Source organism: Salmo salar, chromosome ssa02 (assembly GCF_905237065.1).
Source record: "Salmo salar chromosome ssa02, Ssal_v3.1, whole genome shotgun sequence".
NCBI classification, from domain to species: domain Eukaryota; kingdom Metazoa; phylum Chordata; class Actinopteri; order Salmoniformes; family Salmonidae; genus Salmo; species Salmo salar.
In genome coordinates, this window is record NC_059443.1 from 45922570 (window position 1) to 45934205 (window position 11636).

The window sequence follows — 11636 nt, forward strand, 5'->3', positions numbered from 1 at the left end:
ATATTATGGTCATAACACTATCATGACCCATATATCTACACCTGTTGTGACATATATTGCGTTATTTTATGTTTGGCTATGACACCTACATAAGAGTGTGAAAACCCACATTTATTCAAATGTCTTTTTTCCCTGCCAAGAAGTTTCCTTTTGTTTGAAAATGTGTTTCTTAAGTCCTTTATTGTTGTTGTAATGAATTCTTTACGGTCATGTTTTTTTTTCATCATATTTTAAATAACTTGTAGAAAATACACTTTATGACACTGTCATGAAGCATTATGACTATCCTGTGCCACTTTACTTGAACTAAGAAAATGCACTTTATGATACTGTCAAGAAGCATTATGACCATCATAATCATATAGGCTAATCACATACATGCCGTTATGTCAGTCATCAGTAAAAAAAAGGGTGTCTTGCCCTGCTTCTGAAATCTGCTCCTGCATTCATCCCAGTCATCAGCAACAGAGCATTGGGGCAGGTGCATGTCTGACATCAATGTGTGCGCAATTACAATAATAATTTAATATGGTCAATTTCAGTAAATGTTATATAACATAAACATAATGTTGAAAAGTAGACTATGGTGTAATGGAAGTCGCTCTGGATAAGAGTGTCTGCTAAATGACTCAAATGTAAAATGTAAATGGATTGTTTTGTCTTGTGTGGTAGGTTTAGTGGGTTTTGAAACCTTTATGTAGGTGTCATAAGCAGCCATAAAATAACTACCGTGGTAGGTTTTGTGGGTTTTAACACTCTTATGTAGGTGTCATAACCAGCCATAAAACAACGCAATATATGTCACAACAGATTTAAATATGTGTCATGACAGTGTTATGACCATATTATGACAGTTTATGACAAGTTATGTCAGCTGTTATGACATGGTTATGACCGTGTCATAACGTGTTATGATGCTGGGTGTCAAGTAAGGTGTTGCATATTGTTAATTATGTTGTCCTATAGGCTATTACTGTGTTAGTCTGGTGCTATTATAACTGAGTAATCTTTGCAGTGATAAACACTTTACCTTCGTTTTTTACCATTGCTTTATCAGTGCCAGAGGGACTATCTTTCTGCACCTCTCCTTTTTGCAATTGGTTAGTCTGATCCGTGCATTCAAGATGAATTCCTTTCCAATCATGATCTGTAATGGCAAGAAAAAGTTCATTGGCTCAGTAACAATCATTCAATTAACAACAACATACAGTAGGCTACAGCTATCCCTGACAACCATTATCATTACAGCATGACCAATGGAAAACACAAACAGCAGAACCTTAGACAATTTCTATAACAATACAACCAAAAGGTGTGTGCTCAGCATACACTCCCAATTTTAGGTGAAACTCTGGCGAGCTCACCTGAAGCAGTTTGTACTTGAAGTTAAGAACTTTGTAGAGATGCTCCTCATTAGATTTCTGGTTGAATGAGCCCAGAGCAAAGGCCATTGCTTCATTTGCCTCTAGCTGGACATTATACCCCAGTATGCATATAGTTGCCAGTATTAAACAAAGCAGTACCAATATCTGGTACTTTGGCAGTGCCATGTGTAATTTCTATTCTCAAGTCACCTTTACTTTGTAACTCAAGCAAGGCTGCGTACTACTCTGCAATGGAATCTCTGACCTCCAAAATGCACTAAAGAGTAATGGAGAATGGGTGTGATGGCAGTAAGTTCCACCGTTCACTTTATTAATCCAAAAAATTAATCAAACAATGCAATCGCAGTCTAATATTTGTACTACTGCGACAGGTATTCATTGATATAAATGTTACAATAGCATTTGTGATGCATATGAGAGTGAAAAGTAGCCAAACAATATGACTGAGAGACTTGTCCAGATAGAGTGTGGGAAATAGAAAGACTGCGTGACCAACCAGTGTTTTGAGACCAATATACAGGCAATGACTGAAGAAACCTTTCAGAGAGCAAACTCTGCCTCTCCTTGTTCACAAAGTTGAAACTATATTTAGGATATATAAACTCAGCAGAAAAAGAAATCCTCTCACTGTCAACTGCGTTTATTTTCAGCAAACTTAACATGAGTAAATATTTGAATGAGCATAACAAGACTCAACAACTGAGACATAAACTGAGCAAGTTCCACAGACATGTGACTAACAGAAATGGAATAATGTGTCCCTGAACAAAGGGGGGGTCAAAATCAAAAGTAACAGTCAGTATTTGGTGAAGCCACCAGCTGCATTAAGTACTGCAGTGCATCTCCTCCTCATGGACTGCACCAGATTTGCCAGTTCTTGCTGTGAGATGTTACCCCTCTCTTCCACCAAGGCACCTACAAGTTCCCAGACATTTCTGGGGGGAATGGCCCTAGCCCTCACCCTCCGATCCAACAGGTCCCAGACGTGCTCAATGGGATTGAGATCCGGGCTATTCGCTGGCCATGGCAGAACACTGACATTCCTGTCTTGCAGGAAATCACTCACAGAATGAATAGTATGGCTGGTGGCATTGTCATGCTGGAGGGTCATGTCATGATGAGCCTACAGGAAGGGTACCACATGAGGGAGGAGGATGTCTTCACTGTATCTCACAGCGTTGAAATTGTCTGCAATGACAAGCTCAGTCCGATGATGCTGTGACACACCGAACCATGACGGACCTTCCACCTCCAAATTGATCCTGCTCCAGCGTAACGATCGGTGTAACGCTCATTCCTTTGACGATAAACGCAAATCCGACCATCACCCCTGGTGAGACAAAAACGAGACTCGTCAGTGAAGAGCACTTTTTGCTAGTCCTGTCTGGTCCAGCGACGGTGGGTTTGTGCCCATAGCCAACTTTGTTGCCGGTGATGTCTGGTGAGGACCTGCCTTACAACAGGCCTATAAGCCCTCAGACCAGCCTCTCTCAGCCTATTGTGGACAGTCTGAGCACTGATGGAGGGATTGTGCGTTCCTGGTGTAACTCGGGCAGTTATTGTTGCCATCCTGTACCTGTCCCGCAGGTGTGATGTTCGGATGTACCGATGCTGTGCAGGTGTTGTTACACGTGGGCTGCCACTGCGAGGACGATCATCTGTCCGTCCTGTCTCCCTGTAGCGCTGTCTTAGACGTCTCACAGTACGGACATTGCAATTTATTGATCTGGCCACATCGTTAGTCCTCATGCCTCCTTACAGCATGCCTAAGGAACGTTCACGCAGATGAGCAGGGACCCTGGGCATCTTTCTTTTGGTGTTTTCAGAGTCCATAGAAAGGCCTCTTTAGTGTCCTAAGTTTTCATAACTGTGACCTTAATTGCCTAAGCTGTTAGTGTCTTAACGACCGTTCCACAGGTGCATGTTCATACATTTTTTATGGTTCATTGAACAAGCATGGGAAACAGTGTTTAAACCCTTTACAATGAAGATCTGTGAAGTTATATGGATTTTTATGAATTATCTTTGAAAGACAGGGTCCTGAAAAAGGGACATTTATTTTTTTGCTGAGTTTATATATGTACAAGTGCTTATAGAAAGTCTACACCCCCTTGATCAAAAAATAAATAAATGTGAGTTACAAAGTGGGATTGAAATAGATTGAATTGCATTGTTTTTGTCATTGATCTACACAAAATGCTCCAGAATGTCAAAGTGAAAAGAAAATTTTACAAATTATACAAATTCAATAAATAAAATAGAGTCATTGTATAAGTATTCACCACATTTGTTTAGGCAAAACTAAAATAGTTCAGAAGTAACATTTGGCTTAAAAAATCACATACGTTATATAGACTCACTCTGTGTGAAATAATAGGGGTTGACATGATTTTTTAATGACTACCCCTTCCTCTGTAAGGTCCCTCAGTCTGAATTTCAAGCACAGATTCAACTACAAAGACAAAGGAGCTTTTCAAAAGCCTCATAAAGAAGGGTAGATGGGTAACAATAACAAATCAGACATTGAATATATCTTTTCGCATGGTCAAGTTAATAATTATGCTGTGGATGATGTATTAAACCACCCAGACACATCAAAGATGCAGTCGTCCTTCTGAACTGAGCTGCAGGACAGGAAGGAAACAGCTTCACCATGAGTGATTGGTGATTGGTGATTTTATTGTTGAGTTCAATGGCTGTAATTGGAGAAAACTGAGGATGGATCAACAACATTGTAGTGACTCCACAATACTAACTTAACAGAGTGAAAAGAAAAATATGCATATGTATGCAACAAGGCACTAAAGTAATATGCAAAAAAACACAGCAAAGTAATACACTTTTTGGACTAAATGCAAAGCCTTATGTATACTTCTTCTTTGGTATCTTTGCGTTCACACATTTTGTTTGTGCATACTGCCACCTACTGTGCAGTACTGTGTGGTCAATCAATTTACATTTGTGATAAAACAATAAAAAAGGAAGGGGGAAAAGGAAAATACTGCACCACCAACTAACCCTACACATACAGTACCAGTCAACCAGCTTCATCAGGTAGTCATCTGGAATTTCAATTAACAAGACCTAGTCCATATTATGGCAAGAACAGCTCAAATAAGCAGAGAGAAACAACAGTCCATCATTACTTTAAGACATGAAGGTCAGTCAATACGGAAAAGTGCAGTTGCAGAAACCATCAAGCGCTATGATGAAACAGGCTCTCATGAGGACCGCCACAGGAAAGGAAGACCCAGAGTTACCTCTGCTGCAGAGGATAAGTTCATTAGAGTTAACTGCACCTCAGATTGCAGCCCAAATAAATGCTTCACAGAGTTCAAGTATCAGACACATCTCAACATCAACTGTTCAAAGGAGACAGCGTGAATCAGGCCTTCATGGTCAAATTGCTGCAAAGAAACCACTACTAAAGGACACCAATATGAAGAAGAGACATGCTTGGGCCAAGAAACATGAGCAATGGACATTAGACTGGTGGAAATCTGTCCTTTGGTCCGATGAGTCCAAATTTGAGAACTGCCATGTCTTTGGAGGGTCATATCAGGATGAGCCTGCAGGAAGGGCAGAGTAGGTGAACGGATGATCTCTGCATGTATGGTTCCCAACATGAAGCATGGAGGAGGAGGTGTGATGGTGTGGGGGTGCTTTGTTTTATTTAGAATTCAAGGCACACTTAACCAGCATGGCTACCACAGCATTCTGCAGCGATACGCCATCCACACCACCAGGCTGTGTAAGGGCTATTTGACCAAGAAGGAGAGTGATGGAGTGCTGCATCAGATGACCTGGCCTCTACAATGACCCGACCTCAATGCAATTGAGATGGTTTAGGATGAGTTGGACCGCAGAGTGAAGTAAAAGCAGCCAACAAGTGCTCAGCATATGTGGGAACTCCTTCAAGACTGTTGGAAAAGCAATCCAGGTGACTACCTCATGAAGCTGGTTGAGAGAATGCCAAGCGTGTGCAAAGCTGTCATCAAGGCAAAGGGTTGCTACATCTAAGACTAAAATATAACATTCATTATGATTTGTTTAACACTTTTTTGGTTACCATATTATTCAATTTGTGTAATTTCATAGTTTTTATGTCTACAATGTAGAAAATAGTAAAAATAAACAAAAACCCTTTTGACTGGTACTGTATATACCACTATTTAATACAAATCTACATCACCACCCCATTCCACTACTTTGACCCTAACTGATCCTACACCAGGCCAATGGACTGGGAGAAAGGGACTCTTTTGTTCAACACACTTCGTAAAACCTTGTACACCCAAGTACTTCTCTGCAGATGCCACCATAACATCTATTTTCTGTGATTTTCATTCCATTTCTGTGGTACAGCTGATAACCATGGCAATGAATGCTAAGAAGCAAACCTTACTGAAGAACAAATTTGTATCTGTATTGGCCTAGGCCTAGTACTCACCCTTGACCAATCATCCTCTACTCTCTTCACTGTCTCAGTATACAGCACCTTCTGTTCTACTCTGACCCTGGCAACCTCAACCTTTCTCTCTCTCATACCTTTCTCTCTCTCTTCTGATCCCCAGCAATACGGGCACCCCCACAATTGACACTCAGTGTTTCCCGTCGATACTACAAATTCCTTCGTGCCATGCTCTCCTGCACACTTCTCACATATCCTAATCTCCCTCCTACACACTGCTGCAACATGACCATAAGCTTGGCATCTGAAACACCTTAGTGGCTTCGGCACAAGTTATTTGGACTCACTTGATATCTGACATATCCTAACATGACTTTATCGGGTAAAGGTTCTGTTTCAAAACTCAAAAGGACAGACAATGTCTTCAGTTTCACCACGCTCACCACCTGGTCTGCGTCGCACCAATCGGAGAGTGTCACAGACACAGAGAATTTTCAATTTCAGTTGCTCCACCTCAATGCTACCCCAGTAATCACTCCTTTCAAAGGCTTCCTGATCCAAAAAGAAAAGCAAGTCACAAGTCTTGTCACTAGTCGCGTGAAGCAAGACATCCGCTCCTCTGAACAGAAAAACAAGTCCACTTCGAGCTACCTTTACAGATTTAACAGTTCCCAAATTATTTTCTCCCCAGCCTGAGACTACAGCCAAATGGCAGGGATCCACTTTATCCAATAATGTCCCTCCCGCTGTGTCGCTTTACTTGTACAAAAGGCCACAGAGAATAAATATTAGCTCAAAGTAGGAGAGCTGTAGCTCTGCCCACCAGTGATGTGGAGCAGAGCATGCTGAGCGTTCTCCAGCTTTGAGGAGAAGGAAGTAACGAGAGAAAAGTTATAAGTTCCAGTCATCTCCTGTGATTTCCTTTAGCTAGCATGCTTTGTTTTAGCCAAGGCCAGTGTGCGTCCTTCAGAAATGTGACTACATATTTCTTACTTTTCATGTGTTTATGTTGTGGACATACTCAGCTACAATTATTTAGTTTCTCTTTGTATTACTAATTAGTATTTTTCTGCACAATAAGAGCTAAGTGTAACGAACGTCGTTGGAAGAATGGTCGGACCAAGGCGCAGCGTGGTTTGGGTTCATCATCTTTTATTAAGGTGAAATACAAAAACTAGAGCACCCACCCTAGTCATACCCTGACCTAACCAAAATAGAGAATAAAAAGGCTCTCTAAGGTCAGGGCGTGACACTAAGATGTTAATATTTGTGTCAACTCTACACAGCTGTGTTCTGAGTGCCACTAAGAATGCGGATACCCCATTTCATGGGTGCACAATTCATAGGTTAGGCTGTAGAGAGCAGTATGAATGGCCAATACACACAATAGACTGATTGGAAAGGTGATTTCCCACAGTCAAAGTCCTGCAATAAGAACTAAGATGGACGTTATGGATGATAAACTGGTGAGTTTTTCTGATGCTACCAAACATGAATTTGTACACTGCAGTCAGTGCACAACAGAGCCAGAGGCGCTGTTAATATCATTAGCAAGCTATTTGTTTTCTCAGCAGTTTGAGTAGTGTCCTGTCTGACAGAGAAATGTGGCTGAAGTTAGCTAGCTCTTACTGTAACTTGGACTATGGAGTAGCTAGCTACTAGTAGTGTTGGAAAAATGTAGGACTGGCATTTGGATGTAAACTAACGCTGTTGATGTCTGACTCTAGCTAGCTAGCTAATGGCTGAAGTTATTAGTGTAATAAACCTTCCATAAACAAATATAGCTAACTACCTTTCTTTGCCTATTCGTTAGCTGACTGGTGTTAGCTAGCTAGCTACAGAGGTTAGCTGCTGGATTTTGGACAAGCTAGCTAGCTAGCTTGTCAGCTGTGTTGTTGCCGAGCAACCGAGTTACTGACCTGGTTAAATAGAACTCTGAGATTTGGCTGAGTTGATTTGCAAAAAAAAAGGTGGTATCTCGATCCTAAAAGAGTTCATCGGCTGTCCCCATAGGATAACACTTTGAAAAACTTTTTTGGTTCCAGGTAGAAACCTTTCACAGAGGAGTTTACATAAAACCCCAAAGGGTTTTACCTGGAGCCAAAAATAGTTCTACCTGGAACCAAAAAGGGTTCTTCAAAGGGTTCTCCTATTGGGACAGCCAAATAACCCTTTTGGAACACTAAGAGTAGTGTAAGTAGATCCAATTGATATAACACCGCTTCTTATAGAATACATTTGTAAAGCTCATTCTCTCTTGCTCATTCTCCCTGTCGCTCATTCAAACTCACATACGTGCGCAGTTGCAGAGAAGAGGAAGAATGATATGTCAGACAACTTTTGAACAAGATAATATGTTATTGTCTCTTAATTGCCTCTTTACACAAAGCTAAATGTAAAAATGTAAGTTTCTTTTTTTAAGACTACCAAGCTGTCCTCAATTGGGGGAACCTCTGTCAGGGACGATGTCCTCAGGATTATGGAGTGTGTGTTTCTAAAAGGTTGTATAAATACACAACATGTATTAGGATTAAGCAAAACTTTACCATTTAAAATGGGTTAAAATTGTCATTATCCAACTTCTGTTTAATGTTGATATCCTCTTTCTTAAAATGTTTCAGATTGATGACTAATATATTAATTTCCACTTCAATATGAAGGGACAAAGGAGCAAACATGCCTTTGCTATGACTTTTTAGTGATTCTGTTCGAAATATTTTACTGTGCGTTACTGTTCTGTCATGTTGTCATGACTGTCCTGTGAGGATCACAATGGGTCAGATCAGTTTGGCAGAGGGGAGGATGGAACTGGAGTGGGGGTTTGACCCCTCAACACCCGGTCATAAATGAAGCAGGAGAGGACTCTCTCTCTACCCACCAGTATTGGCTAAAGGAATGTCCCTTTGTCTCCAGAGACTTTTTCCCCACCCAAAACTCTAACGTCCAAAAAGTGGACAATGGAACAATATTTCTAACATAAAGAATGTGGGGAATGGTCAGTGGGGAGATGTAGAAAACGAATGTCATATTGTTTTTCATTTTGTGATGTCATTAAAAACTGTATGGATGAAATACTGTAACTTGGAAATCTGTCAAGTTTCCATCCAATACGTTGTGCATAGGATATGAAAAATGATATAGATGTGATTTTAGGAGTCATAAGAGATAACTTCTAATCCTATTCTTTGCACATTAAGTAGCCACGTCCTGTGTGAGGTCAGAAGAGCGTGACAGACGGACGGAGCCATCCCCTTTGGCCAGAGTGCATAAAAAGCCTTGGTAACGAAATTAACATTAGACCAGAAAAGTGTGGAGCGGTCGCTACACGTCTGAAATGGTTGGAACTTTGAACCTCAACACGAGGTGAAGAAATGAACTCACCTTCCTTTAGACCAGAGAGACGAAGAGCTACAGCTCATGTCCATAGTGGTTTGAATCCTGAACCCTGAATAATCAACACGAGGAGGAAGAGGCGACAAACTCCCCCCTCAGACAATCACTGGTACAGTTGATTAGCTGTCCTGAGTCAAATATCTCAAACTCTTCAAACCATCCCTTCCTACTACGAGTCTCAAATCACTGTAGTACGATACTCTCATCACCCCACTGGAACCATCGACACAGCTGGCTTATCTTCAAATAAGCAGCTTCATGAGCGAATGGAAGAGTGAACTCTGTAGTTCTGTTCAGGACTACACAATGGACAAGGGAACCCACACGCAAACACATTCATGATTTCTTATTCCAAGCAGGCAGCGGTTCGTGTGCAAACTATATGATTTGCGTTACTGTGAGAATAATTCTGAAATGTCTCGACAATAAGTGTGCCTTTCTCTCTCTCTCTCTCTCTCTGTGTGTCTCTCGCTCTCTCTCTGTCTCTCTGTCTCTCTCTCTGTGTCTCTCTCTGTGTCTCTCTCTGTGTCTCTCTCTGTGTCTCTCTCTCTCTCTCTCTCTGTGTCTCTCTCTCTGTCTCTGTCTCTGTCTCTGTCTCTCTCTCTCTCTCTCTCTCTCTCTCTCTCTGTGTGTCTCTCTCTCTCTCTGTCTCCCAAATTCAAATTAAAGCTGCTTTATTGGCATGAAAAACATTGTGTCAATATTGCCAAAGCAACAATGTATACAATATACATTGCTATACAATTATAAACAATAACAAATAATAATATAAAGTGGCAGTAAATAATAATACAAAATTAAATATTAAAATAATAACAATAAAATAGTAGTAAAATAATAGTAAAATAGTAGAATGTAATAAATATAAAAATCTAAATATGGAAAATGAATCTATAACTAACTTATAACTAAATAACGGTCATCTTCACCATTACATCAGTACTACAACTACTATCATCATTACTACCACTACTACTACCACCATCACTAAACTGCTATCATTACCATTACCACCCATACCACTACTATTTGGAATGATAAACAACAATAATAATAGTAATAACAATAATAGTAATAATAAGTAAGTTACTGCTTACTATGCAGATGTTATTATTCAGTGTCCCTCAGGCTATGGCAGGCAAATACATATTTGGCTGCAAGAGGAGCCATTGCTCCTTCGCCCATGAGTATTTTTCGTTTTTCCTCTGGGTTTAATAAGTTCAAATTTGGAATAAATGTAATCATTTCTGTGAATAAGGAATCTCTTTGTGAGGAATATTTATCACAGTAAAGGAGAAAGTGCATCTCTGTCTCTACCTCCCCTGTCGTGCAGTGACCACATACACACTCCTCTTTAGGTAGCCATGTCTTTTTATGTCTGCCGGTTTCTATTTCCAATCGGTGGTCACTCAGCCTGTACTTGTGTCTCTCTCTCTCTCTGTCTCTCTCTCTCTCTCTCTCTCTCTGTGTCTCTCTCTGTGTGTCTCTCTCTCTGTCTCTCTGTGTCTCTCTCTCTCTCTGTCTCTATGTCTCTGTGTCTCTGTCTCTGTGTCTCTGTGTCTCTCTGTCTCTGTATCTCTGTGTCTGTCTGTCTCTCTCTGTCTGTGTCTGTCTCTCTCTGTCTCTCTCTCTCTCTCCCTCTCTCTCTCTCTCTCTCTCTCTGTCGTTGGGTAAAATGCCATATTGTGTCAGTCCGCTAGGAACCCTTGTCTCATGTAGTAAGTGTGTGTATTCTGTGTTATTATTTCGTTAGCTAGTACATAAATAATGAAACCAATTTGTGTACTACTGAATAATGAGCAAGGCTGGGGTTTTTGCAGATGCAAGGAGGTAATAATTAATAAGCTGACTGTTTATCGATGTAATAGATATATACCTTATAGAGTTTAATTCAGGAGATGGTAACTCTTTAACTTCTTCTGTGGTGCCCCAAATCCTAATGAGTTAATTGTTACATGATTAATTTAATCGGGTAACAATTAAACATAGTTAGTGGATTAAATAAATAACAGTCATCAGATTACTGAAGGAAAAGTCACGACAATGTCCTGCATGCCCACAGTATGCCAATTATTAATGTTTTTTTATGCTTACAGTAAGTGCCATGAAAAAGCCAGAAAACTCAGTAGGTTGATGTGTTACGGGTCCTCTGGAAAGTCCTAAAATATGCCCTGACCGCGGTGGTGTAGGATGCAAACTATGTATATGAGCAACTTGCTCTTTTTTAAAGACATATCTAAGCTATAACTGCCACAAAATGTGTCAACTACCACCATGGAAATACCCATAGGCAGCTGAGTCCACAAAGTTTCTTCAAGAATGTCCTTTTCTAGTTTTCGTTTTAAAATATAAAATTGATACAGATGTAATGTGCTGATTCTCTTCACTGCAGATCTGACCCATCACACGACTCTTCAAGAGAGCCACTACGCTCCAGATCGCCTTCT